The sequence below is a fragment of the Python bivittatus genome, unplaced genomic scaffold (genome assembly GCF_059951505.1).
Source record: "Python bivittatus isolate LINGU-HERP-01145 unplaced genomic scaffold, Pbiv_v1 ctg000520_np1212, whole genome shotgun sequence".
In the NCBI taxonomy this organism is placed as follows: Eukaryota; Metazoa; Chordata; class Lepidosauria; order Squamata; family Pythonidae; genus Python; species Python bivittatus.
This window is the reverse complement of record NW_028277080.1, coordinates 3,833,129-3,859,799: the sequence shown is the minus strand read 5'-3', so window position 1 is coordinate 3,859,799 and position 26,671 is coordinate 3,833,129. Positions and strand designations below refer to the sequence as shown.

The 26,671-nt window shown below is 39.5% G+C and overlaps 2 long non-coding RNA genes across 2 annotated transcripts in view; one reads left to right on the top strand and one right to left on the bottom strand.

The window, feature by feature from the left end:
• Positions 1-401: 401 nt before the first annotated feature.
• Positions 402-7,276, top strand: LOC148214842 (uncharacterized). The gene is made up of 3 exons (XR_015797342.1): positions 402-1,842; positions 3,249-3,441; positions 6,006-7,276. It is a non-coding gene; the product is annotated as an uncharacterized LOC148214842 (long non-coding RNA).
• Positions 7,277-17,983: 10,707 nt separating this feature from the next.
• The window catches only part of LOC148214841 (uncharacterized), a 57,510-nt gene continuing 48,822 nt past the window's right edge, over positions 17,984-26,671 (bottom strand). Inside the window, exons 5-6 of the long non-coding RNA XR_015797370.1 lie at positions 24,307-24,427; positions 17,984-19,843 (exon numbers count right to left, since the gene is read on the bottom strand). This is a non-coding gene — a long non-coding RNA (uncharacterized LOC148214841). The remainder of the gene's footprint in view (positions 19,844-24,306; positions 24,428-26,671) is intronic.

Sequence of the window (26,671 nt, the reverse complement as noted above, 5' to 3'; positions counted from 1 at the left end):
TATAATTATTTGTGGATTACTGTCCATTTTTTAAAGTACAGTATAATTAATTTTCTAAGAATACTGCCTAGATGTTCCTTCTGATCACCAGAACTCAAGCTCCTGCAAGCTGATTAATTTTTAGAATTGAAGTGATAAGGTTTTTCTTCTTTTTTTTACCTCTGAGAAAAAATTCACCTCCTACCTTCTGTCCCAAAAGAAAGAAAGTAAATATGCCTAGTATAGAACATTCTTCTGCCTTTTTAGTTGTCAGCATTTTATTGGAAGGAAATTTCAAAACTCAGCATGTTGGGATCTCTGTGGACTTTTGAACAGCTTATATTTACTCTGGCCAGTAGAAACTTCATGAAAAAGCGTTTGGTCAGAACAATCATTTCTTTTTTAAAGACAAGCCTGGCTTCTCACTCTGCACCCTTACAAATTCATTCCTCACTCCCAAGGGCAGAGGGGGTGGAAGGGGCAATGATGGTTTCAGTTACTCCTGTCTCTGGCCAAAGATTCTTTCTAGAGAAATTCTCCTCTCTCCAGTCTCTCTGTTTCCTTCAGCTTCCCGATTTCACATAGTGCAGCTTGGATAAGTTTTGTCAACCTTCCTCAGAGCTCCTTTCTTATAGGCTTTGGGAACTGTTAAGAATGTTTGAATTGCTAGGGCTGACTGTAACTCTCTCCCTGCCTTAAAAAAAAAAAAATCCTTGAATCAGGACAACTTCAGATATTTTCTGCACTTTCTCCCACTCCCCTAATATATTACTATATATCTATTATTTATTATAAGGGGACGCGGTGGCGCAGCGGCTTAATGACACTGAAAGTTGCCGGCCAGAAATGGTTGACGCTTCAGCGGTTCGAGTCCAGCCTTCGCGTTAACAGGGTGAGCTCCTGTTTCCTCCCCAGTTCCTGTCAACCCAACAGTTCGAAAACTCACGTGAGTAGATAAATGGGGACTCTCACTCCGGTGGGAGGAAAAATGCTGGCGGCGCCTTGCAAAAGGAGTCAGGAGCAGTTGCCGGTAAGTGCGAAACCGCGCTCGCCCGAAAAGGGCGCAAAGCAACGGAAACTCCGCCTCCTGCGCTCGCCAGCTGGGCTCTGCTCTAGGAAGGAGGCTCTGGCAAACCACTTCCAAAACACCTTGCCTTGAAAACTGCAAGGACTCGTCCAAGCAGTCATTGCAGAGTCGGTAACGACTGAGCGCAGATTAAAAAAAAAAAAATATTTATTATAGTACCTTGGGATTCTTACCATTCTCAGAATGGTTGTTTTCTCAGTGGAGTGGGAAATTATAGAGCTGTGGGCAGAGGCAAACATCCTAGATTTGTAAATGTCCCTTGAATTTTTTTTTTTTTTTTTAGAGGACAGAGGAAATCTACCTTTGCTCTGTTTCTCCCAACCATCTACTTACACAGCATTCTGGCCTCCAAAGTCTCTTGCCAGCTGTGCCAACCTGGGCTATCATTGTGCCAGTGGTGCATCACATTTGCACAAGAAGAGTAGATGGTTCCATCTGATTTGTCAAAGGCTTAAATGGTATGACTGTATAATAATGAAATGGTATAAAATGAACCCTCCCTTACTTGTCTCTTGAGCACAACATGGAGGAAACTGGAAGCTGGCAGAAAAGGAAAAGAAGGTGGGGAAAAGTCCTAAATAAAAGTATTCTCCCAAGAACTGCTCCTAACAGCTTCCTTCATGATTCCTATTTTGTGCTGTGAGAGAAAGAATGAAGTGTCGGACCAGAGGCACACAAAGCAGCCTAGAGAGTCCAGGTGTCAGGCCTTCTCCATTCCTGCTGCAATCCTGCAGTGGACGAATATTTTCTCCACCGGCTGATGACATGCTGAAGAGGTGAGGCAGCAAAGCTGAAGGGTTAAACCAATCACTTCTTTTATCACGTGTTGCATGCAGATCACCTGGACAACAACACCCACTAGTGACATGGAACAGAGGCAGAATAGGGCATGGCAATGGGGAAATTTCAGGATGGTATAGCTTTCTACTGACTCAAGGAGGGGTCTATAGCACTATACTTAGATATTGGGGAAAGGCTCTAAGGATAGACTGTCCCCAGCACAAAGTGCTTGGGCATTTTTAATTGGCCCAAGCATATATTACTATATTCCTTGTAGTAATTTTTTTAATTCAATTTTTAAAATTCATTTTTTAGTACTGAATTTCCACTTTATTTATTTATTTTATTTTACTTAAAAGATTTATAGAGCTGCCCATCTCACACGAGTGACTCTGGGCAGCCTACAAAATAAAACTGCCATAATAGCATATAACCCATGAGGCCCTGGTTAAAACAACAACCCCCAAAACAAGAAGCCACCTCATCAGCAGAGCTCACCTAATCTTCCAGTCCAAATGCCTGAAGGAACTGGAAATGGATGCACATGGTGGGCACACTTGTGGATATAAACTGCAATATATTAGTTTTGTAAAGTTTTTTTAATGCTTCCAAATCATGTCAAAGGTGTTTGATGAAAGACACCATGGTACAAATAAAATGAGAAGCAGTGGAATAATATTGTGAGAAGCCACAGAGAAAAGGGGTACTGAAGGAAGTAGGGAGGAGGCAGCTGTTAGACTCAAAACGGGGTTCTTGCCCGGAGATGACTGCCAATAACTTTGCTGGACACGAGAAACCCTTTAGAGCAAAATTCCTTTATTGATGCACAGCAATAAAGGAGATACCTCTATGAAAAGAGGCTCCTTGAACACAAAGAAATCAGGGTTTTTATACATTTTGCTTCAAGGAGATATAACATTTAGAGATTGATTGTTCAAGAAGTTCTTCATCACCTTAACTGGGATTCCCCTTTGATCTCTTCTGTGCTGTGGGCCCATCCCCATATCTTTTGTTTTCTCAGGAGATCTCAACTACAGGTGAATACACTTAATAGGTTGCTAAAGTTAGATATAGGCTAACTGAGAAGGGTCAGCTATGGGTGAATACATCCTTGCCCTGAGAAGGGTCACATTAATAGGTTAATTGGGAAAGGTTAACTACAGGTTAAAGCTAGGCAAGGAGTTAATCCTTGCTCTCCAGCAAGAATCATAGGCACAGTACTTTTCTATTCCATGCTCCTCACAGCAGCCATTACTACGTCCTGCTGCTGCTGCTGCTGCTGCTGCTATCTCCTCCTGCTCTTCCTCTCAAGTCACCTGAGCAGCAGCACTGAAAGCTGCTTTTCACTCATCAAAAAATGGGTCTTTCTCTGTTTTTTTCCCTGTGATTTTATGTATTTTAGAACAGTTTTTCAAAAACACAATATGGAATTATAAAAGACTTCCAGGAAAGTCTACAAACATCAGGAGAATAAGCAAAATCCTATAACTAGAATTAAACAAGAACATTGTGGAAGAGCAAAAAAATGAAGTGCCATCAGACATTTGAAAGCCAGGAGAAATTACATCAATAAAGAAGCCTGTGACATCTTAAAGGTTAGTAAATTTATCATTGCTTAAGCCAGGGGTGTCCAAACCTTTTTCAAAGAGAGCCAGATTTGATGAAGTAAACATGCATGAGGGCCGACCATTTTGCCTGACATTCTTTGAACCATTAAAATTAAATGCAAATTAACTATTTTATGCAAAGTTTATTGCAAACGGCATACTTTTCATTTCGTCACATGGATGACAAATCCAAACAGGTGTTAAATCACTCTGCCTTTCGTATCTGAAGGCCAGATGAAAAAAAAATCCAGGAAGCTGAAATATATGTCAGGAACATTGTAAAGTACATTACATATTATTGGTAATAAAGGTTGTCTATCAACTTTTAAGTTAAAAAAATATGAACAGGAACATAACACCAAGTATACATGTTGTGTCCAAATGTATTTATAACTGATTTAGACCAACTGACATTAACTGAGATTTTACAATGTATTCATCTCAATTGAAAAAAAAACTTGCCTGCACTAATGTGAAGGGTGAAACTGAGATCTGGACTACAGCACATAGGCTAGGTCTGGTTCAAAGGCAGTGGTTTTAATGCGCAAAATGTCATGCAGGAGACAGTCACTTAGTCTTGTCCTCACGCAGTTCTTGTTAAAGTTCATAGCAGAGAATGTCTTCTCACACAAATATGTTGAGCCAAACAAGCTCAGCATTTTCTTAGCCAATGTCCGAATCTCTTGAAACCGGCCCTTATCCAGTTGGTGCTAAAAGTTCACAAAAGAGAGCTGTTGGTGACAACTGCGTAACTCGCTGTCACAATGCAGCTCAATGAGCTCGAGCTGCAGCTGATCTGGAGCATCATCTGGGTCAACAGAGAATGGAGAGGAGAAAAGGCTGATCTCCTTTTCAATAGCTGCAAAATCCTGAAAGTGCCGTTTAAACTCCCCAGCCAGAGATGTGATGTCTGCTGCATACCTGCTCATTTGCGCACTGATATTGTCCTGTGGAAAACTGTTCATTATTTCCTGCAATGCTGAAAAATGTATGGTATTGGGCTGTGTTTGTGACAACTGCCTTAGGAAAAGTTGCAGCTTTGTTCCAAAAGCTTTGAGGTGTGAATAAAGCCGGTTCACTGCTGTATCTTTTCCCTGAAGACTCGTGTTCAGTACATTCAGATGCTTTGTTATATCAGCTAGAAACCCCAAATCAGCCAGCCAAATGGGATCAGATAGTTCTCGCATCGGTTGTCCCTTTGTTTCCAAGAATTCTCCAATTTCCTTTCTGAGAGAGTAGAAACGCTGCAGTGCAGACCCCCGACTGAGCCATCTTACATCGTTGTGATATAAAACATCTTCGTATTCAGCCTGGATGTCCAGTAGAAACTGTTTAAACTGGCGGTGGCATATGGCTTTAGAGCGAATAAAATTAATAGTCTTTAGCACTGGTTTCATAACATGATCATATTTGAGATGTTTAGCACAGAGAACTTGTTGATGAATGATACAATGGAGTTTAATAGCTTTGCCTCCTTCTTCGATCACCTTGTTACAGATTAGGGTTGATAATCCACTTCATTCACCAGCCATGGCAGGTGCCTCATCAGTAATAATCCCAGTAACTTTGTTCCAGGGCAGTTTCATGTCATCGATGGCGGAACTAACAGAAACAAATAAATCTTTTCCTCTTGTTTGGTCCGTAAGGCTCTGGAGGTCAAGTAGCTCTTCAATCACATTCATTTCATCGTCCACACCTCTCATAAAAATCAGCAACTGAGCTGTGTCAAATAGGTCTGTGCTTTCATCACAGGCTATTGAAAAGAAGTCAAAATCCACTCCTTTGGACGTCAACTGTCTCTTAATATCTGATGAAATATCTTCAATTCTCTGTGCTACAGTGTTACGAGCCAGGCAAATGTTGGCAAACTCTTGTTTCTTCTCGGGACAGATATTCTCAACCATTTTCATAATGCATTCTTTGATAAATTCACCCTCAGCAAAAGATTTGCAATTTTTAGCAATTAACGTTGCCACCTCATAGCTCGCCCTTGTGGCATTTTCATTTGACTCACGAGCTCTTGTGAAAAATTGCTGTTGTAACATTAAAACAGCTTCAAGTTGCTTCAATTTTTCATTGCGGTCGTGCCCTGTTAGCTTGTCGTATGTGCTATGTCTCGACTGGTAGTGTCTCTTGACATTAAGTTCCTTATAAACAGCCACAGTCTCTTGGCATATCAGACAAACACAGTGATTCCATATTTCAGTGAAGAAATATTCCACTTTCCACCTGTCCTGGAAGCGGTGGCCCTCACTGTCAACTTTCCTTCTCTTATTTACAGTCACCATTTTAGAAATTGGCCAGAAGGGGAAGGGATCATGTGAGCGCAGTGCCAGAGGTTTTGGTCTAAGCGCCCAAGCCCTAATTATACTAAGTGTGTTCGCCTGAGCACTAATACACTGTCCAACAAGAATTCGCCAGAGATCTCTTCCAAACGAAGTTACGCTGTAGTGTACAGTGCTCAATGCTGGCGGGCCACAAGTGAGGGGTAGTGTCTGGAGGCGGTGTCTTGTAGCCTCATGTAATAAACTTTGATTTTTTTTTACTTTTAGCCCTTTGCGCCCTTCTGGACTATTGTCTATTGTCCCCTGTCCTGAATAAAGATGGCAAGTGCAGGTTCTCTTCAGTTGCAGCAAAGATTAATTGCCTGCCCTTGTGGCTGTGTGTGGTGAAGTCACAGCGCAGGGAGAAGGAACGCACCAAATCCCGCAACGTCCGAGAGATTGCGAGAACGCCGACTGAGGACGTGCAGTTCCACGGTGTTGAAAGATCCAGAGATCCCAGGGGTCCTGAGTGGCGCTCGGGGATTCACTGGGGGCCACAACAGATGAATTTTGCCAAATTACCTGTGGGACCGTATTAAACCAGAACACGGGCCGCAATTGGCCCACGGGACGGACTTTGGACATGACTGGCTTAAGCTTTTGAGGGCCGGTTATGGAATAACAAATTACATTCCTCTGTAAGATATTTATTTGTTTATTATTTTAATTTATATGCTGATTTTTGAAAACTCCAAGTGGCTTACAGTTAGCAACATAAAATTAAAACATAGAAAATCAATAACTTAACTATAACAACATTAAGGCTTGAATCACCATAATTTTAATCAGTAATTATAACAATCAATATTAATTTTTTGGCTTGGCCCTGCTTTTGCAGTTGCCCAGTATGTATACACACCTAGATGTATACTTAAATATATACAAGTATGTCCCAAACATACACTGTTACTAAGAGAAAATATCTCCAGGGCTTTCAACAAGAGTTAGCAACAATAACTGATAAGTTAGAGAAGCTAGGCAGTGCGCAGGATTTGTGTGAATATGCATGTAATTATTTTTTTTTTTCTAATCTTCCTAGTACTGGAGAAATGTCTTAAAATTCAAGCTCATGTTTCTTTTAGATAATTAGAATAAGATCAGATCTAAATCTGTAGTCTAAAATTCACAGATCCTGCAAGATACATATTGAGGAACAAATGTATTAGACCTTTGCAATTAAAATATTACATAAAACCCAGATGGCTTCTCCAGTAATTCTTTGACCAAGGGATGGAGAAAGTATTATCTCAGATCATTAAATTAAGAGCTATAGAAAGGTATGGAGAAGGATAAGAAATGATATTGGTACACACCTGTGTTAGGTATCTCTTATCTCCTGTCTTTAATTTATTTTGACCACTATTTTTCACTCTTCCCATGATTTGCACAACATAACTTATCCTGCAAAAGAATGGCCTGGTGGGTATATATGTATGCTTCATTGATTCTGTATGTCTAAACAAGGCCAGATTTATTTTGCTTTCAGAATCTATTTTAGGCAACCCTTAGGCAAGGCACCAGAAAATTCTAATATATTTGTAAAACTTAAATTTATAAATTTAAATGACATATAAATTTCATTAGAGAACAAAGGAATAAATACTTGGCCAAATGATTGACCAAAGCCAGATTGTTTTATTTATCATTATCCAAAAATGATAGTTTTATCATTAATTAATTAATTAATTAATATAATTAATCTTTAGCTTTATCTATGCCAATGTTAAGAAAAAAAATTATTTAAAAATATCTCCTGCTGATGGTTGATAAAAAGATAAGATATTACATTAAATTGATAATACATTAAATTGATAATAGGAGAAACATTCAAAATAAAACTGCCTGAGTTTCAACTATGTATATACCCGTCACAGGCCTAGCACTATTAACAAAAGAAAACTTCTAAAATTCCTCTCAAACTTTGTTCTTCCATATGTGCCATGTGTTCCCAGCCACTTTGCGGCTGTCAGCTCCCCAAAAATATTAAAAGTAACCTTTGGCCACCAAAAGGTTGCCTGTCCTTGAGTTGGATTGCTTTAAAAATGTGTCTGCAGTTGAAATATTGCAGACTGCTTCACTGCCACTGCAACTTGTATAGTTCAAACAGGGACGTATTAATACTGAGTTTTCTAATTACATTGGCTTTAAATACTATCCCTAGATATTTAATCATCTACTAACTCCAGCTTACAAGTAAACATTTGCCATGTGCATTTTGTGCTATGCCATGGGGGGGAAAAACACTTTAGTATTCATTAACTGATGAATGAACTAGTTGGTTGGAACAGTTTGTAATGATCTTTTAAACTCCAGGGAATTTAAGACAGAAGTATTGCATCATCAGCATAAAACAGCACACAATGGACAAGTTTTAGGAGTCAAAGAATTTTGAGGGAGTTAGCTGCATGACAATATTCTTTTTAAAAAAGATCAAAAAGTGTATAGGCTAACATACTGACTTGTTGAACTCCTGGTAAAAGGAACTGCCCCTGAGAGATAACCATACCTTGGGCATCTGATTTAGACAGTTTTCATTCCATGCTATGGTGAAAAGAAAGAAAGCAATTAATGGAAAAAGAAGCACATTTATCTAAGACTAATAACTAGGGACAAAATGAAAACTTGAGCGGGATGGGATAATGCATCCATCCTTGCTCTTCTTGACCTCTTGGCGGCTTTCGATACCATCAACCATGGTATCCTTTTGGGTCGGCTGCAGGAGTTGGGACTGGGTGGCACAGTGTTGTGCTGGTTCAACTCCTTTCTCCAAGGCCGAACCCAACTGGTGTTGATAGGGAGCAAGAGGTCCAGCCCCCGGCCCCTACTCTGTGGGGTGCCTCAGGGTTCGGTGCTTTCACCGCTCGTATTTAACATCTACATGAAACCATTGGGTGAGATCATCCGGCACCATGGGATGAGATAACATCAGTATGCTGATGATACCCAATTATACATCTCCGTCCCAGGTGTCTTAAGTGACGCTGTGACTGCCCTCTCGCAGTGCCTGGAGGCTGTGGGGGCCTGGATGGGGGACAACAGGCTTCGACTGAACCCTGGTAAGACGGAGTGGCTGTGGGTACGGGGAGCCTCAAGATCTAGGAGTTTGTCATCTTTGGTTCTTGACGGGGTTGCACTACCCCAGACAGACCCGGTGCGTAATCTGGGGGTCTTCCTGGACTCACGACTCCTGCTCGAAGAGCAGGTGGCAGTCGTGGCTAGGAGGGCCTTTGCACAACTTCGTGTGGTGCGGCAGTTATGCCCCTTCCTGGATCAGGAGGCCCTCCAAACGGTCACCCATGCCCTGGTCACCTCCGGGTTGGACTACTGTAACCTGCTCTACATGGGGCTGTCCTTGAAGAATATCCAGAAGCTACAGCTGGTGCAGAATGCGGTGGCGCGGACAGTTCTCAATGCCCCTAGGAGGGCACATATAACACCGCTGTTGCGTGAGCTGCATTCGTTGCCAGTTTGTTTCCAGGTCCAATTCAAGGTGTTGGTCATCACCTTTAAAGCCCTTCATGGCACAGGACCAGGTTATCTGAGGAACCATCTCACCCCGGTTATTTCAGCCCGCCCCACTTGGTCCAGCAGAAGGGGCAGGTTGCAGACCCCACCGGTCAAGGAATTTCAATTGGTGGGGTCTAGGCAGAGGGCCTTTTCTGCTGTGGCTCCCGCCCTATGAAACATCTTGCCTATCGAGGTCTGGTGTGCCCCCTCCCTCATGGCCTTCAGAAAAGGGGTTAAATCCTAGGTTTGTCAGAAGGCCTGGGGGCCGGATGGGGGCTTGCATCTGTGGAGATGGCTGGTGGGGTGATGGATTCTAGCTCCCCCCCCCCCAGCATCTTGAAGGTGTTAGCGCTAAAATTTACAGGGGGGTTTTAGGACATTTTTAATGTATGTTTGTATTTTAATTATTTATGGATTTTAGCCACTGTTGGAGGGATTGGTGTGTTTTTTCTTTTTTGTTATTGTGAGCCGCCCAGAGTCACCCGTTGGGGGAGATGGGCGGCATACAAGTTTAATAATAAATAAATAAATAAACTTAGAATTCTAAAAAAATAATAGGGAGCAAGTACATACACATGACAACTCAAAAAAGCAAAAATGTTGCTAGAGTTAGATCCACCTCTAGGCTGCAGGCCAGAGGCAAATGTAAATTACATTCTTTCTCATGCAGTAGCCAGCTAAGTGTTTATGGCTTCTGTTTTATACACAAGACTATTTTACAGAAGCTAACTTGCCTCAAGAGTAAACTTGCTTGGACTGCTGTTGTTTTACTAAAGTATGTAGAAAACAATTACTGATTGCCCTGTGCTAATGGAAAATGTCTGTGTTATGCTTTAGTTTTCAGGTCAGATCTTTCCAGAAGAAATCTTTTAGGCATTTACATCTATATACAGTACATAACATATTTCTGTCTGAAGAATGAGAGGTTTTCAACAAGCAGAAATGTTATGATTAGTTTAATCCAAATACAGATTGTTACCAATGTCCAAAACAACAGGATTAGGGCAGTAACTGTCACCATTCTTATTCATTAACTTTAGGCATGACCCACATAATCCTAAGATACAGGTAATAGGTATAGGAATAGGTATTATTATTTAGATGATGATATTATTATTATTATTATTATTATTATTTAGATTTAATATAGCTGCCCATTCCTGTGGACTTTGGACGGTGTACAAAATATGATTAATACAGTGGTACCTCGGGTTACGAACGCCTCTGTTAACGAACTTTTCGGGTTACGACCAGCCCCGGCCGCAAAAATTTATCTTGGTTTGTGAACTCCCCCTCGGGGTACAAGCAGAATACGCGGCCATTTTCCCTCCCGTGACACGGTCCACGGCCATTTTTCCGCTCCTGACACGTGGTCCGTGGCCATTTTTCCGCCCCTGACACGTGGTCCGCGGCCATTTTCCGCCCCTGACACGTGGTCCGCGGCCATTTTCCGCCCCTGACACGTGGTCCGCGGCCATTTTTCCGCCCCTGACACGTGGTCCGTGGCCATTTTTCCGCCCCTGACACGTGGCCTGTGGCCATTTTCCGCCCCTGACACGTGGTCGTAGGGAGGGGGACTCTCCCTCCAAGCAATAGCCGCCTCCCTGTCCTCCACGCCAGAACGGATTAACGGTAATTACATTGAACCTTATGGGGAAATTTGCTTCGGGTTGCGACCAATTCGGGTTGCAGCCAGAGTCACGGAACGAATTAAGTTCGTAAACCGAGGTTCCACTGTAATTAAAACATAAACAAAATTAAACAACACAACCCAGACTAAAACCAACCATTAAAATCAAGCACGACAGCCCCCACCCCACCCCGTTATCCTCAGGCCCAGCTAGTAAGCAATGTGTGGCTGCGTTTTATATATAAAATATGCAAGGCAGAAAAGGTATTAATTCACCACAGGTCAAACACATATAATTGTCTTAAACTGTCAGAGAATTATATGAGCAGATAGACACTGGGAAGGGGAAAGAAAAGCCTAGTGGCTGGAAGTCTGTACTTAAAATGGTTGTTTTTACATGTTCCAGGTACTCTACAATAGTATGCTATTAGTTGTACAAGTTTTAATGCTTCAAGTTCTTCAAATAAATACAAATCAGGAAATCAATTATGTAATTATAAGGGGGGGATCAAGGCACAACTGCCTCCCTTGCCCCCTCCCCAAAAAGTAACGTATAGTAGCACCATGACCCTGCCGTGGTGTTTACTGTTCTGATTCACCAGCCTCTTCCCAATGTAATCTGACTGTGCTTTTGGATTTTTTCCCCTAAACTTACATAATATGTCACTCAAGCACTAAACATTCTGAAAAGGGAAAGCAACAGATGCATTTTGTTCATTATTGTTTTGTATGTATTTGCCAAAGATTAAGGCTTATATCACATGAGACTTGTGGCCAACTTTGAAAACCCCAGTTTTGGAAATCTCCTTTAAGGGAAATATTCTATATTTTTATATGTTCAATATTTTGGTTTCATGTGCTGTATAACAAGGGTCTAAGTTCAGTTTTCGGAACTGTTTGTGATGGAATTAACTTTAGGGACTTCGTATTTTTAGTTCTATGAAATGTTGTCCAATGTTTAAGTCTGTTTCTTGTACTGTATTCTGATGACATACTTACTGTGCCAGAGGGCCACTGAAATAGATGCACATCAGTGGGCCAAGGCTGTATTTGCCTCCTGCTGGTGCCTATGGTGACAAATCTTGCCACAAATGCAACTCTCTCTATTCTTCTATTGTCTCTGGCTTAAGTTGATGGGAGGAAACTATGTAGGGCAACCTTTACAGGGCTCTGGTACATTACATCTGTTAACCCTATTTTTAGTGTTAGAACAAACAAAAGCAACAGGTTTCTACAACAGTGATGCCATATAATGGAATATAACTGACTCCAAAGTACAAGCCTTTATAACATTCACTGCTGTCACTCAACAAGTGGATATTTATTGCATTATAATTAAATTGCAAATCAACAGAGGAATTAATCATGCTTGAACACTGGAGAAAATCTCACTTTCTTTCTAGAGAGAAAAAATGCATTGATGTCCAACCCACCCCTTTTTCTTAGCCTGGCCCAGTTCTGCTGCACAGCAGGACTCCTGACAGACTGCCTGTGACTGACTGCATGATCCTCAGACAAGTAACTGAAGGGGTTATTTCTGCAGATGTTTTAGCTCTTTGATAACATAATCCAGCTGTTACAAATAGAGCTTGAAGGAAAAAATGATAAATATGGACTCTCCGGCTACAAGGGGTTTGAAGGGACACAAATCACATTGATTACATTAGAATCAATTTTCACTGCCTCTTCAAAAAACAAAGCTAATACCCTGATTTGTTTACTGGCATGTGCATATGTCTATGTATATACATTAAAACATGCATTGTTTGTATGTAAAGCTGAAACTTGTTTAAGAGCATTCTTCTTTTTTAACTTTGATTTTGGCAACTCTTAGTAACAGGAAACCTGCTGTACTTCAGGGCTGTGCCTATGCAGCAATTAGGATCATAGGAAAAAAGATGCTATGGTGCACTTGCTGGTGACTCCTTAGCACAGCTGCTTTTTTGTTTTGTTTTTTGCAGAATTGCATGGCTGCCTTCTACAGCTGCAGCACAATCCCAAGAAAATGTGTTTCGTGTAAAGAATTGCTTACATGCAGATCCATGCACTGTAGTACAATAAGAACTTAATGGAAGGTAGCAATTTCTCATGTAAGCTAGCCTTTAGGTTAAGGTATGGGCCTCATCAACCTGAAACACCAAGTACAAATGTAACTAATGAGTATGTGCTCACAAAGGATCTCCATTAAACAGCTTAACCATCAAATTGCCTGAAGTATGCTATATTTGGGCATATCTGCAGTTACTGCGTAAGGTGCTCCTGTCCTGTGATCATGCTGGCTTGACAGTAAACTGGCTTAAGAAAATCCTTTCTAGACCAAGATACTTTGGCAACAGCTTGCAAGGTATTCAATCCAGACTGTTGGCTATCACATTCTCCCTTGGACAGTTCCTTTGCTGCTCTGCTTTCCTGTCTGTACACACACAATGTTAAATTAAATTTGCATATACAAATGTTAAAACATCAAAATGTAGGTACAGGCAGGCATAACAAACAGCTTTTAAAAGATCCCTTCTTTCCACAAAGCACTCAGATTCTTTAATTCCCTTTACCAAATCGAATAGCAAGGAGAGATAAGAAGGGCTTCTTAAATGAACAGTGCAAAGAAATTGAGGAAAACAATAGAATGGGGAAGACTAGAGATCTCTTCAAGAAAATTGGAGATATCAAAGGAACGTTTAGTGCAAAGATGGGCATGATAAAGGACAAAAAAGGCAGGGACCTAACAGAAGCAGAAGAGATTAAGTAGAGGTGGCAAGAATACACAGAAGAACTATACAAGAAAGATCTTAATGTCCCTGATGTCCATGCTGGCGTGATCACTGACCTTGGGCCGGACATCCTAGAGAGTGAAGTCAAGTGGGCCTTAGGAAGCATTGCTAACAACAAAGCTAGTGGAGATGACAGTATTCCAGCTGAGTTATTTAAAATACTAAAAGATGATGCTGTTAAAGTGCTGCATTCAATATGCCAGCAAGTTTGGAAAACGCAACAGTGGCCACGGGATTGGAAAAGGTCAGTTTACGTTCCAATTCCAAAGAAGGGCAATGCCAAAGAATGCTCAAACTATCGCACAATTGCACTCATTTCACATGCTAGCAAGGTTATGCTCAAAATCCTACAAGCTAGGCTTCAGCAGTACGTGAACCGAGAACTACCGGATGTACAAGCTGGGTTTCGAAGAGGCAGAGGAACTAGAGATCAAATTGCCAACATTCACTGGATCATGGAGAAAGCACGAGAGTTCCAGAAAAACATCTACTTCTGCTTCATTGACTATGCAAAAGCCTTTGATTGTGTGGATCATAACAAACTGTGGCAAATTCTTAAAGAGATGGGGGTACCAGACCATCTTACCTGTCTCCTGAGAAATCTGTATGCGGGCCAAGAAGCAACAGTTAGAACCAGTCACGGAACAACCGATTGGTTCAAAATAGGGAAAGGAGTACGACAAGGCTGTATACTGTCACCCTGCTTATTTAACCTATATGCAGAGTACATCATGAGAAATGCCAGGCTGGAAGAATCACAAGCCGGAATTAAGATTGCAGGGAGAAACATCAATAACCTTGGATATACAGACGATACCACCCTAATGGCAGAAAGTGAAGAAGAACTAAAGGGCCTCTTGATGAGGGTGAAGGAGGAGAGTGCAAAAGCTGGCTTGAAACTCAACATTAAAAAAACTAAGATCATGGCATCTGGACCCATTAATTCCTGGAAAATAGAAGGGGTAGAAATGGAAGCAGTAACAGACTTCATTTATTTGGGCTCCAAGATCACCGCAGACGGAGACTGCAGCCATGAAATTAAAAGACGCTTGCTCCTTGGGAGGAAAGCTATGGCAAACCTAGATAGCATATTAAAAAGCAGAGACGTCACCTTGCTGACAAAGATCCGCATAGTCAAAGCTATGGTTTTTCCAGTAGTAATGTATGGCTGTGAGAGCTGGACCATAAAGAAGGCTGAGCACCGAAGAATTGATGCCTTTGAGCTGTGGTGCTGGAGAAGAGTCTTAAGAGTCCCCTGGACTGCTAGGAGGTCAAACCAGTCAATCTTAAAGGAAATCAACCCTGATTGCTCATTGGAAGGACTGATAATGAAGCTCAAGCTCAGATACTTTGGTCACCTAATGCGAAGAGAGGAGTCTTTGGAAAAGAACCTGATGCTGGGAAAGATTGAAGGCAAAAGGAGAAGAGGACGGCAGAGGATGAGATGGTTAGATAGCATCACTGAAGCAATGAGCATGAAACTGAGCAAACTCAGGGAGGCAGTGAAGGACAGGAAGGCCTGGCGCAATATGGTTCATGGGGTCACGAAGAGTCGGACACGACTTAACGACTGAACAACAACAACAACCAAATCGAATCAAATATTTATTATGATCATAGAACAGCATAGAGGGTAGAGTTGAAATAGTACAGTGGATTTTTTTTTTCACTTAGCATAGCAAAGTTTGAAATCTGGCAGTCTTTTTTTTTTAATTACATTTTTTCTTTCCTTAAGTCATTTTTTCCTCCTTGGTTATTTATATATTTATTTTAAGAAAAAGTCAAGGTTTTCTTTTTTGTTTTTCCATTAACCTGACATGGAAGGGTTTCACTTTCATCTCCAAGTAGCCCAAATAACCTATCCCAGGTAACTGAAAAAATGGTAAAAAAGTGCACTCCAGGCATTTAAAAAAAGACAGCTCAGGGATAAATTTAGGTGATATTATGATTTTAAAAAATTATCATGAGTTTCAACCTTGTCTTTGCTAGTGAAAAAAGAATATCCATTGTATTCTTTCACCTCTGATGATAAAGAGTAACATAGAAACTATTAGAGTGCATAGTAACTTTCTAACATTAGAGAATATCACAGTTCCAAAGGCAAAACAGTTTCACAAATATATACAGAAGGTCTTACCCAAAACTACATCAGCATATCCTGGAATTAGAGGGTATTCTAGCCCATTTGCTGCTTGTAGTTACTTTATATCAATACTTCTCGTAAACTAATTCAAATGAATGCTCAGAAATACTCCAAAGGATAATGTGGTGAATATTCTTGCATGTTGGGTGAGTTTATCACGAGCCAAGTTGTTAGCAACCAAGTCCCCAGCCAAGTCCCCACTGTGTTGTTTAACTATGTGTGATATCAATACAGTATTTTCAGTGGCTCTAGAAAGTTCTGTGCCTTGATATAGATATATTGATCATGCAAATTGTTGCCAGCGTTCATGTCTCTTTCTCCCCTTGCTTTGCCTGCCTTGTCCTGTTTTTGTCAATTACCTATTTTGGATGTTTGCTTATATTTAATAAATTGTAATTGTATTTATTTATGGTCAGTGACCAGTGAAATATATGTGCTAAGATCTGGGGTTCATTCCAGCCACAGGGACAATTTCTCTTATTTCATGGGATTTTATGAAACCTCCCATCCAATACTGCTGAGGGTAGAACATTAAAGAGGCCAAAAAGAGCAAACCAGGTTGAACAGATAGTTTGCAGGACTAAAAGGTTTCTAGGAAGGAAACCACCCTTGTAGACTGCCTGTAGCACTCAATTCTGTCTGACATGCAATATCAAAGTCTCTTCGGCAAATCTCAGCTTTTGCTTTTTCTATGCCTAGAAGTAGCAACAAGTCTATAGAAAGACCTAGCTATCATTTTATAGAAAAGAAACAGCAGGCAAAGAGAGATGGTTAACCTATCGAGAGTTGTTACAACAAAATCATGGAGAATATAAAATGAAATCAAGATATCAATTGACTGCAGAGGGATTTAGTTTTCAATGGTTTTTCTATGCACAGTTAAGAGAAAGATTTGAGGTAGATAACAGGACATTTGGAACTGAAGGGCACAAGACAGAATTTGAAATTGAACTACGTAATTGAACTATGAACATATATAAACTTTTGTTGAAGCTAAAATATATAAACTTTTGTTGAAATTTGAAATGGAAGACAAATGAAAGAGTGTATGATAAAATGGGCTAAGAACATTGGATACAATATGGCGATGGAACAATGGGAAAATATGTGGCTAAAAGGATTAAAATTTACATTATGTTATAATTTAAAAGAGAACTTTTATAAAATGATGTACTGTTGGTACATGACTCCAGAAAAATTATCTAGAATGTATAAAGGTACTTCAAATTTATGTTGGAAATATGGAAAACATGAAGGGTCATTTTATCGTTCCTAGTGGACTTGCAAAAAAACCAGAAAATGTTGGGTTCATTGTATCATTGTATTTATTTATACAATGATACAAAATTTTTTAAAGATTAATATTCAGTTGAAACCAGAACTCTTCTTGTTGGGATTATTGGATAGACAATTAAAAAAGAGTTATGGAAGACTGTTTTTATATATGACTGCTGCAAGATTATTATATGCACAAAAATGGAAAGACTCTGAAATACCCACAATGGAGGAATGGATGGTGGAGATGACAGAATTAGCAGAGATGGCAAAATTGACTTATTTGATTAGGAAAAAACTATATTTATTAGTGATTGGAATCCCCTTATGGACTTTCTGCTGAAAAAAGAAAAAAATGAACTTGTTACTTATGGGTTTGATGATTAGAAAGGGTAGATTATGGAAAGAAGGAAATTATGATGTAACCTTAGAGAGGGTAAAATATAGATGTACTTGTAACTGCTGTTAAGAAGACTGGAAGCTGCTTCTTTATAACTTTTTTCTTTTCTTTTTCTTTTCTATTTTTTTCACTTGCTATTACTTTTCTTTACTTTCCTTACTTTTCTCTTTCAAAATTTGTGTTGTTTTTATTCTTTTCAAAATTTCTTTAATAAAATTTATATATATATATATATATATATATATATATATATATATATTCTGATGGCCCACTAGCCTCACTAATTCTTCTTGATGACTTTGCATCGATGGAAATTAAAAATCATAGCTGACAGTCCATCTGTCTGTCTTTCTGTCTTATATATATATATATATATATATATATATATATATATACACACATACATACATACATACATATATATATATAAATTTTTATATAATTTTTATATAAAAATTTTTAAAGAAAGACTGTCAGCTATGATTTTTAATTTCCATCTTGATGCAAAGTCATCAAGAAGAATTAGTGGAGCTAGTGGGGCATCAGAAAATAGAAGTTTGAGCCAATAAGAGAGGCGGCAGACACAGACTCTCACCTCCAGGGGGATCATTCCTGTTTCCATGTGAATTAGAACATTTTGGACATGACATGGGACATGGAAAAGTGCTTGCAAAAACTTTGATTGGACAGCATCCAGCGGCTTTAGACCATTGTAGGTGCATATCTGTGTGCTGTTCAGCTTTTGAGATACAGATTTAGCTTCAAATTGCTTAATGGCAGCAGGTATGCTCCCTTAAAGTGAAAAAAGCCAGGATTGCCTTGGCAGTGTTATTGGCTTTGGCAGAGATGACTCTAGATTGTTCCTACTAACTTACAGAGGCTTGAAAAACTACTCCAAGATCTTTAAAAGCTGGAACTTGTTCTATTTTGTTAATTCTTATTTGCCATTGATTTTTATGGCAGCTAGGTCTTCCTGAAAAAACCATAGTCTTGAAGTAATTAATTGTAAGCCCTTCCTCCTTGCAGAATTCTGTAAACTTCTCCTAAGGCCTAATATGCAAATTGCTGTATTATTGGCGTATAGCAGCATTGCCAAGTGTCTGTCCCTGAGCTTACGGGTGGTGAAAATCTTTTTTGGTAAGAGCAGCAACCACTGAGCTTTACTCCTCAGCAGATTAGAATGTCTGCAGCCAGCTTCATTATACATAACTTCGGTGACTATGTTTTCATGCAGCATCCTGATTAGTGAAAGTAGCCATTGGTCAGTGCATGTAAGGGGAAGCTTACACCAGAGTCTACCTCTTGGTGTGTGAAACAAGCATTACAAATCTCTCTCTGGGTTAGTCAGAAGTAAAGTTTTATTGGAAGCGTTTGCAAAGGCTGGTGGGCTTCATTGCAAATAAGAAGCCACACCCACATACCCACTCCGGCCTAATTATATACATTCCCGATCGCAAGTCCCTCCCCTTTTCCCCATTGGCTAAGGTACTCAGGGTGTACAGTCTTTCCGGCCGCTCTATGATTTCTTCCCGGTCCCTCCCACCTCATCCATTGCAAGTTTATGGTAATTTGCTCAAGGTTTCAGCTAATTGCATTATACTGATAAAGACTGCCCCAGGTTAAATTAGTTTTTATTTACATTGTCCCACACAAGGAGACAACTTCCTCTCCATCTGCCACTATTTGATAACCATAACACTTAACACTACTTCCTTATCTCTCACACAGCTGCACTCTTAGTATGCTCAAGCTACTATTTGTCAATAATAACATATTTTATCCATCTCTCACATTGGGACAGTGTAAGGTTTGCCCCGTTCGACAGAGAAACTCTCGTGACACGTGTGGCTCACAAAAGAGGTTTACTCATGCGTAACGTAGCAGTCACAAGCAAAGCCAGGACTGGCTTGGTACAATTGCATCACTCGTTATATTCCCCCCTTCCCGCGCTTTTTTCCGCCCCGCGATCGTGTTACCGCTGCGGATTATCGGCCCCCCAATAATCCCTCTTGATTGTCCATGATGGCAGGTTCGGTCAGGGTCCATTGTCCTTGATTGGCAGTCCCCTCAGGCTTGGGTTGGTCCCCCCCCGTTACGTGCAAGCCCGAGGGTTCTGTGCTGCGCGGCGATCTTGTTTCGCTGCCTGCGGCCCCGTTCATTGTTTGCTCGCACCGTTATCAGTGTATAGTTAAAGCTTCCGCTGCGGTTTTCCTGTTTGGCTGGGCGCAGGTGGCCCATTAATTAGCGGCGCTTTCAGTTCCTCTTTTCCTCGCTAGCTACCGCCGGTGGAGTTCGCGTGGTCTGGCTGTGAGCTTCCCCGAAGCCCCGTGCTGACCGAACCTGACAGACAGAATCAAAGGCTGATTTTAGATCCATAAAAGCAACATATAAAGGGTGTTGATGTCCCCATGTATATTTTTCTATGAAGAATTGCAAGATGGCACAATGATCCGTTGTAAATCTATTCTAAATCCCGCTTGCGCGCCTGCCAGGAATTTCTCCTGTCCCAGCCAGTCCAGCAGCCTGTAGTACAGAAAGCAGGAATTTAGCTTGCTGGGTACACTCAATAGATTAACCAGATGGTAATGTAGGAGATCTGTATTGTTGCCTGCCTTAGGGGTAGGAATAGTTATAAAACAAGTCCAGTCACCTGGCATTTGGAATGTTCCTTATAAGAGTAAAAAGAAAGGCTAGGGCACGAGTCTACCAGTCATTTAGTAAAGCTATCAAAATCAAGCTATATTTTTGCTAGCTGAACTGAGTGATGTGTGCGCTTGCTCTGATCTAGATATAGGGATTGATTGGGAATGTGCTGGGTGCCAGCTCAACTGGAAATGACCCACTGTATTTTTCCAACACTGAATCACTACCTTCACTTCAGGACAGAGACTAGGAAGCCTGGCACAAATGTCCCAAGAAAGAAGCAACTTGGCAAGTGTTTCCTTTGAAGCCCTGTGTGGAGTAGAACAATCTGCCATTAAAACCTTAATTTAATTCCTTTTTCCGGTTCCTCCCTTCCCAGTGATGCCTGGCATCAACTCGATGAATCCTAAGTGTAAAATACATGATCTTCCCCAATGCACCCTTATTCTGCAAAATGCTGCAATGTACCTCATTGAACTATTAATCCATCTGGCTCTACTGTATTTTATACTGTACTGACTTGTAGCTGAGACCTCCCCCTGAAATCAGGAGATGCTAATAATGTTCACTACAGTAGTGAAATAAGGTGGGTCTGATAGAAAAGTGGTAAAACTAACTGTAAAAATTGTACTTACTATTGATATTAAAACATTACAGATTATGATATGGCAATACAATGCAGACCATAAAACAAGGTAGAATAAAATAAACTAAAACAGACTAAAACTAGTCAATAGATCAGGCAATCTAGGCTATAAAGCATAATAAAGTAAGAATTTACATTACTAGCATTATGCTGTAGATTCAGATTATTTAGTCTGGTCCAAGATCAAAGATGAGGAACAGGAAAAGAATATGTAACAGACACAAATAGCAGCATTGAAATGAAAGAAGAAAAATCCAAAGTTGGAATACAGGTGACAGGGCAAAGTTAAAACATACAAGTCTGCCTTTACAGCACCTGTGATACCATTTGTTTTCTAATAGGGATAGTCCCAGAGACATATTTTGCCATCTTATAAGTACTGAATAGGTTTAAATCTGATAAAAGGTAATGAAGCAATATAATAATAATGATGTATTTTCCTGCAGTGGTTGAGAGGAAATCTCAATTTTCTTTATATTACCTGTGATTAGGTTGTTAGCTGGTATCTGATCCAGATATTATGTCCTTTTGATCCATCTGTTTTTAAATGAATTGATTGGGCCTTGTTCTTCATTCTATTCACTGACATTTGTTAATACTGTTATCTGCTCATATCTAAGTAGCTTTGGATTGGTGGGGGAGAAAATTCTGCTTTCTGAGAAGGTTGGGGTTTTTTTGCATTTTTGCCATACTTTGTCCAGTTTTTGTATATTTAATAGCATATCATCTGTATTAAGGAGATTTGATGCTTTTCTCATTTCTTCCAGTGATACAATATGTTGTGTTTGGCTATCCACATATTAACTGGGTATCTTTCTAGAACTTTTTCTGACATGAACATTGTGACCTTTCAGTCTGTTCATTTGGCTCCCATCATAGTTCTGCATAAATTATTTGAGCACCAATTTCAATTCATCTACTTTGTGGTTAATGATAGTTAGCTGCTCACAGATTGAAATTAGTCTCTGCACTAAGAATACTGCTTCTGGTCAGCAAATCAAATCAGAGTTTAGATGAATTGTTTTGTACCAGGCATGGCAAATGGAGAAAAGCAGGACTATTAATTAGGCTCTCCATCTGCTTCTTTCTGGGTTATTTTCATTTTCTTCACATACCAATTCCTCATTATCCTAGAGAAAATTGTCTAATATAGCATAACTGGAGATGTTTAAAATATTTACCTCAATATTCTTCAGTCTTGAAGAAGCATGAAATTTTCTAATGTCTGCTGTTTTCAGCTTCTCAACTGTTGCTTGGGATCCAGAGCTCTTCCTGTAGTGCTGTTAAATTTGTTTTACCTACAGATGTTGTTTTATTTGTTTTGTTGCCCAGTTTGCTCATTAATGCAAGCGGGATAAGACATTTCTCAAAACAGTGCTCGCATAGGCAGATAGTCTGGTACACTGAGATAAAAGCTGTTTTCTATAGAGCTCATTGTAGAGAATGTTGCTAATTCACCACCTTTTTCCTCACCTGTGACTTGTATAAGTTTTTTTTACTCTATTTATTTTATTTATTTATTTATTAAATTTGTATGCCACCCATCTCCCCCAGAGATTTTTTAGGTGAGTATCATGGCATGTCCATATAGAAGCAGTACATATTGCTCCTGATAAGCGTCCCCATAAAATTATCTCCCTTTACTAAAGAGAGGCTTGGCCAAAAATATTTTTAACCTGTCCAATTCACTTTTCCACAACAACATAATAATCAATCCACACTTTAGTCTAACAGAAAATTTGTTTTAGTTAAAGCTCAGGTAATTCTAGCTCATAAGAATGCCTGAATATATAATTATTTTCTCTCCCATGAAACATTTTACTCCATAAAAAAGGGCAACAAGAAGCTTCTAAAGGAGAAAAAGAAAAACTGTACTCTAGAGCAGTGTTTCTCAACCTCAGCAAATTTAAGATGTGTGAACTTCAACTCCCAGAACTCCCCAGCCAGCATGCTGATCTGGGAATTGAAGTCCACACATCTTAAAGTTGCAGAGATTGAGAAACACTGCTGTAGAGAAGTGGATTTGGATTCAACAAGCTGTAATCAACAAAAATGATGGTCTGGTTTGGTGCCTTGTCTCCCAACTTCTATCCAGAGTTAACTCTGATAATAATAACAACTTGAGTCTTGATCTTGATATTTTTGTGGTATATTTACTGCATCACAAAAAAGCAAATATCATGTCCAGCTTCTTGCTGAATCTCTCCCTGAATGGCCCTCAGTTTCATCTTTCGAGGGCTAAAAATTAATTTCTCAATTGACAAATTGCAAAGCTCCTGGCTAAGATCTCGTTTTTTCAGTGCATCGGAGTTGGGTGGCTATAATAAATTTGAACAAACAAACAAATAAATAAATAAATAGTTTTATCATAATGTTTTAAATTAAATTCATTGTGATGGGCTGCTATGCTAGCCTCCCTTTTCACAGCTATAAATAATTTCCTGCATATCCCTAATATCTTTAATTCTAGTATTCTCCTAGTAAGGATCCTCTAATCCTTAATTCTAGTATTCTCCCAATATAAAAAAATAGGTGATAAAAATGATCCTGCAAATCAGTCTTTTACCCATAAATCAGCAAATTATATGCCAGATTACAGCCTCTTGCTGGCATGTCCTTTGAGAACATCTTAGCCCCTGAGCAGGCTTGCTTTAGATCTGGACATTCAGCTATGGACCAATATATCATACTGCACCATTTTTGTGATTGTTTATGTTGCCTTTGTAGACCTATCAGCAACCTGTGATTCTATATGAAAGATGCTGGAGGAAATCAGCTGCCATCTTCTTACATTACATGGCATTAACATCCAAGTCAAGGGTAATCACCTAAGCAACTTATCTGATTCTATCCCTACTCACAAAGGTGTCAAGCAATGCTGAATCCTTGCTCCATTATTGTTTAACCTGTATGTTAACTTCTTTGAAGTTTTTTGCCAAGCCAGAATCTCAACCTCATTCCCTTGCCTATTGCCTCAATTGCCTCAAGAGATTTTATCTTTCTCCTGGTAACAGTAAAATCTTGGAATTTAAATAAGTTATTGTTTCTCTGCTGTGAGCATGCCCACATACAGTACCTGGTTCTTTTTATCCACTCATATACAGCAATTTCAGTTAACCCACTAGAAGTAGAGAAGTAGAGAAAATCTTTTTTAAAAAATCACTGCCTCATTTATATTCTTCTTTATGTTGATGTTACAGCCATCTTTTCTATCACCCAAGTATGCCTCTGATGATGTTTTATTTCTTTATTGCAGCAGAGAAAATCCTGAAATTAATTACTCCAAAATGAAGCTCTAGGAAGCATTTGTCCCTAATTAAATGGATGAATAGGTGGATGGATTTGCTTATTTATTTATTAAATTTGTATGCTGCCCAACTCCCAATGACTCTGGGTGGCTCACAAGTAAAAACATTTTAAAAAATACAATAAAAGAAAACAATAGAAGATGGCAAAGATGACATGAACCAGACAGGAACAAAGAAACCCACACAATCCAGAGGATTTTACTCACCCTTGCCAAAGGCCTGGGAGAAGAGCCAGGTCTTCAAGCCCCTTTGAAAGGAGGATGGGGGCCGTCTGGACCTCAGGGGGAACCTTATTCCAGGGCAAGCATTTTTCATAAACATGATCATCTTGTGAGTATAATAAAACAGTGCACAAATTTAATTAAGAACATATACAATTCTAAAATGAAACTAAACAATAATACACACACACACACAGAGCAGCTGGAGAATCATAAAATACCTTCAACAAAGTCAGGAAACAGGCTCTGTCACATACCTGGGCCCCAAGCTCAAGCACAGAATCAGGTCTTGAAGGCCTTCTGGAAGGCCAGCAGGGTGGGGGCCACCGTAATCTCAAGGATAACCTTAGAGGTTATCTAGTTCAATCCCCAGCTCAGTGCAAGATCCCCTAGAGCATCTATAAAAGATTACCGTCCAGCCTCTGTTTGAAGATATCCAGTGAGCTTGATGTGGCTGCCTGTTCTGCATATTATCCTATAATTATTTGATTTGATCGTAATTTAGATGTTGGGGACAGGTAACAGGAAAGAGATAACTCTGCATCACTTTGCAACAATTGTGAGATAATCTTGGCCGTGTGTATCGTTATCTGGATGCACACTTCATCTTGTATCTAAAACCATGCTAGTGGGTCTGAGTTTCTTTTAAATGGAGTAGTAATCGTGAGATGAGAAAGAAATCTGCTAAGGTATCAAATGTTTAAAAAATTAACTACTGTGTTCCACAAAGTCTGTCTCTCTTTTTTCTTGAGAGAGTATCTGGCAAACAGAAGTTCTAGACACCAAATCTTTCCAAAAAGAATTTTCCAGCCATGCTCTGAATACTGTCCAATAATTAGAGCTATATATTATCATTTTGCCAATTCTCTTTCCTGAGTTTCCCCATTCCCAGCCCAGAATATATGGATTCTTTTGTCAATAATGTCCTTCTACCGAAGAGCCAAGGAAACAAGAATGAGCAAAGCATTGAGAAAAGCAAACAGTGAACAGTTTTTATATGAGAAAGGGGCAATGCCCATGTAGTTCAGGAGAATGTTTACTTTCCATTCCTTCCAACTCAGACTAGTAGCAAAGGCAATCACACTTAGGACTATGATTGTATATATGCATGTATGAGTTTGATCAGTTGACTGTTTTTAGCCAAAGTTGGTTGCAAAAACATGAACTGTAAATGCATGAGATAAAAATGTACATTAGAAAACAGAAAGTAAAACCACATCATACGCACATTTAAAATTAAGATTTTCTATGTAAGAAAACCTAAAAACATAATAAAATTATCTATTAACGCAGAACCTATTTAATCAACTATACTCCTTCAGTCCACTGTTGTCTTGATCATACATATCGGGGAAAAGATATATAATTTTGCAGCAACAAAAATGGGGTAAATTGGTATATAGCCTAAGAACTTCCATCTGCAGAAATGGAAGTTACTCCTTGTTGGAACATTTTCCTATTACTAGACAAAATGAGACAAAAGTGTATTACTCGTACTAGCATAAATTTCACAAATAGATAATAGGAAATATCTTCAGCCATTCCACTTCTACAAATACATAAATGGGCATTTAGATCTTAATATAGTAAACACCCTCCTCAGCATGGGAAAAGTTAGAACTTGAAAATAAATGATTGGTTTTTTTAGGCAGTGCATTCCACCTGAAAGCCTGTGAATGTTTAATAATTTCCATACACATACACACACCCTATATGACTCCATAAAGTTGCTTTTGGCTCCACAAATGGAACAATGGTGGATCATGAATGCCATATATATATATATTCTTGTTGGCAAATCGTGAACAAAAGCCTTCAGAACTCAGCTGGATGGGAAGAGGAGAGAAATTAAACCAAATGAATGTTTGAGCATATGGATTGAAAACAGAGTCCTATGGAATCCAGCTTTGTGGTTTCTGAAGGGGTAAGGGAAAGAGAAGTCTGCCTTAAGACCTGCTCAGATGGATTTTCAACATGGCATTCTTCATTCTTTAGCAACTCACAATGTACTGACCTCAAAGCAGTGTGTAGATAGAGTTAAGGATTTGCTCTGCATCCCCTCTTAGTCTGGTACTCTGCCTGCTCTTTATTTATAAGATCACTACTCTCAGGGTCAGCTCCTCCTGCCTTTGTTCCTAAGCACACACTCATAGAAGTCTTGCTCTCTGACATCTTTGTAGGATGTTTCTTTTTTTTTCTTAAATAGATCTTCACAAATCTGTTTCATTATTCAGATTAGATTCCTGTTCAGGAATTTTCATACATACACATGCTTTCCCTCCAACAGATGGGGATACCTGGCTTGGTACTGATATTTGTAAAAAAAAATCTTGGAATCATAGATTGAATA